Source organism: Lutra lutra, chromosome 12 (genome assembly GCF_902655055.1).
Source record: "Lutra lutra chromosome 12, mLutLut1.2, whole genome shotgun sequence".
Taxonomy (NCBI): domain Eukaryota; kingdom Metazoa; phylum Chordata; class Mammalia; order Carnivora; family Mustelidae; genus Lutra; species Lutra lutra.
In genome coordinates this window covers 32029309-32032905 of record NC_062289.1, presented here as the reverse complement: position 1 = coordinate 32032905, position 3597 = coordinate 32029309, and positions in this window count along the sequence as shown.

The following is a 3597-nucleotide window of genomic DNA, read 5'->3' as shown; positions in this document are numbered from 1 at the left end:
TCCAATTCCATTTCATGCTACTGTCCTCCTTCTTGCAGAGCTTTGTCCTTTGAGCCTTTCTTCCATTGTTCCAAACATTACATTTTTCCCCATGTAAGGTCTCCACATATGCCATGCCCTCACACAGATATAGCCTTCCATATGGCTGCCTCTTTTCATCCGTCAAGCTGAAACCATCACCTCCTTGGACACCTTCCCCCCAACCATACAAAAATATTAACATATTGTGTCTTGTGACACAGATACCCAGATAAATATTTTAAATGAATTATCTTATTTAATACTTTTAACAAACCTATAAATAATGCATTATATGAGCAAATTAAGCCACAGAGATGTGCAGAACTTACTCAAGGACAACATGGCTTATAAGCAGAGGCTCTAGAATTCAAAAATAAACAGTCTAAATCTAAAATCAAATCTTTAACCACTGTAGTGTATTGATTTGTGTTTCCTCCTCTGATTTCCTACACTTCAAAAAATGTGAAATTAAGTTTTGTTTGCTTCCTTTATTCATATAGCTACATTAAGGGCCTCCTGTGTATTAGGGCCCATGGTAGATAAAAAGGCCAGATCTTCCTCTTTGTGAGGTTTGTGTCTGAGTGGGGATAACTAACAAGAGCCAAGGAAACCAATCTCTGTGTTCCATGAGGACCTTGCCTTCAGACCCTTGTACTGCTATATCTCTGGCACACGGTAAGGGCTTAATGTTGTTTTTGATTGAAATGTGAATTCTGAGGAAGTCCCTATTTAAGTAGCAGGAGTTTTGTATTGGTTTCAAGTGGCTGCTATAACAAAGTACTACAAACTGGATGGCTTAAAACAACAGAAATTTATTCTCAGCATTCTGGAGGCCAAGTTCTGGAGTCTGAAATCAAAGTGTTGGCAGAGGTGACTTCCACTGGAGGCTCTGGGGAAGAAGCCTTTTCTTGGCTCTTCAGGCTTCTGGTAGCTACTGATATTCTTTGCCTTATTATGGCCACATCTCTCTCTGCTCTGTCTTCACATCAGTTTCTTCTCTGTGTGTCTGTGTTACTTCCTTTTGTCTTGCTCTCTAAGGACATGTGTGATGGCTTTTAGGGCCCACCTGGATAATCTAAACACTGCTGTCATCTCAAGATCCTTAACTTCATTATGTGCTTGGCCATATGAGATATTATTCACATGTTACAGGGGTTACGACATGAACATATTTTTTGTGGGGTCACTATTCACCCCACAAGAAGGAGTAGGTCCATCCACCTTATAAAGGATTGGCTCTCAATGAGATAATACATTTCTTTTCTTAAACTGTGCACATCGTTGGAAATATCTGTAGACCCTACTAAGGCCCAGATTCATTTTTTTGAAGCTACTGGAGAAGTAATTCTCAAGCTCCAGTGTATTTAAGTGTCGCCTAGGAGCTTATTTAAAGTCCCAGTTGGTGAATCTTACATCCAAAGATCCAAACTCCATAGTTACCTGTTTAGCATCAGATTTTATAACAACTTCCAAGTGGTCCTAATACAAGTGTCTAAAGACCACTCTTTGAGGATAGGTCCAAGAGAAAAATCCAAGTCAGAATCACAGAGAGATTTCTAGAAATAATGCCCAGTCTATTGTTCTAGAATCAATACTGCCTTAAAATTCTAGCTTACTCTTCAATAAGCAAAGATGGATACTAAGCAGAATCTGAAAAGACTCCCATACTCAGGTACCTACAGCACTTTATTTCTTTGGAGACACTGAAGGCTTGTTCAGTTTCTTCTAGAGAATAACAATTAAGAAGGCCTCAGGATCTTTTAAATAAATACTCACACATAAGATACAGGGGCATAGCTTCCAAAAACTGTAATGACAAATTTCGTGCTATCGGATAAAGAGGACACTACCTGAAACATTAATTTAAATACACATTCTTCTATTTGTTTATGTAAGTGGACACAGCCTGAAATGTCTTTTCAAGTGTCTGTCTGTGAGAAACACACTAGTCCACTTAAGCTGTGGGACATATTGTCCTAATATCTTTTTTCCTGAAAAATATTTCTACTTGTTCTTTCCCTGAAAAATAAAATGAAGGCATAATCTTTTCTAATGCAAGGTACTAAACTAGCATCTTTAAAACATATTGCATGTCTACTTTCAAAAACAAAAAAGGGATACTTGAAAAATTAAAAACAAAATGAGGCTACCATTTGCCTTATGTCCAATTTTTTCTCTCTATTTTTTCTTTTCTTTTCTTTTTAAGAGTTACAGACAAATTAGGGACTAACTAGATTGGAGGAACGACTCTTCAAGTTTGTTAAATCTTCCCCAAAGTGTCAGAATTCAATTCAGCCTAAAGATTCTGTATTCCTAATTGTTACAGTCTATTTTTCTAGCCCTTCCAATGGTTCTGGTGCTTATAGGCCTGCAATTCAAACAATTACAGAGAGTCAGCAATAAATTGGGATAGCTACATATTTCTGTTGCTTCACAGAGCTCAGGTGAAGTTATCCCTACAGAGACCCAGATATGGTTCCCTACATGGTACAGCAAATCAATGCATCACATAGGCTATTTTGGAAGTGTTCCATAACCCAGATTCCTCTATGGCGGCTCAGGTTTGCACTCAGCTGGGTAAGCAATTCTCTAAATGGTATTCAAAGAGATTTGATGGTAATTCCCCCCACACCCCTGGCAAAGACATGGAGTAGCTTCCTCCGTTTCCCTCTCTACCTCCCTCAAAGAGAGTCCTGCCTATACATGATCACATTCTGTAAACTGTTTCTCTCTCAAAATTCTAAATATTCATTTTGACTTGATTCTTCCAGGTACAAATAGAGCAAGGGGCAAACTGAATTTACTTTGGTGTCATGCCCTTCTAAAATTATGTTCATTCATTTATCTAACCAATACTTATTGAACATCTAGCATCTGTCAGGCACACAATTGCATCATGATTTACTTTCAAATAAACTGAAAGCCAAAGAGATTATTTTTTCTTGGCTGCACCTTTATGCATTTATATTTGTATCATGTGGATGGAAGAGATGACTTTCAAACCTAGTGTTAACTATGAAATGTACGAATGAAGTATAGGTTCTCAGTATTATTCAAAGGCCTAAACACCGGCATCTTTAGTTAAGAGTGCCTTGACAATGGACATCAGAAAAAAAAAAAAAAAGTGTGTTTGTATGGCCACTTATGCCTGAATTCATACCCTCATGATTTGTGTTTCACCAGAAAAACCAACTTAGCAAATGCTGCCATGTGTTAACAGCACTATTTCAGCATGACCACAGACGTTAGTTAAATATTTAAATTTCACCACAGAGGTATAGATGGCCATTTTTTCATTCTGTAGATAGTAGCTGTATTTGGTGATTTACTGCAAATCTCCCTCTCTCTTTCCCTCTTCCTGCCCCCCTCTCTCTCCCTCTCTCTCATACACAATTTGCTTATTATTTTCCCACAGATAACCAAAGGACGGATATTTGCCGTCAAGATAGCTCAGGCCTTCAGTAGCTCAGCAAAGCAGTTTGTGTGATGCCTGTGATTCCATTTGTCACAGGAGCCTTTATGAGGGAACAGAAGATATAACTTCGCCTCATTTTTCATTTCCTGTTATCTCTCAGA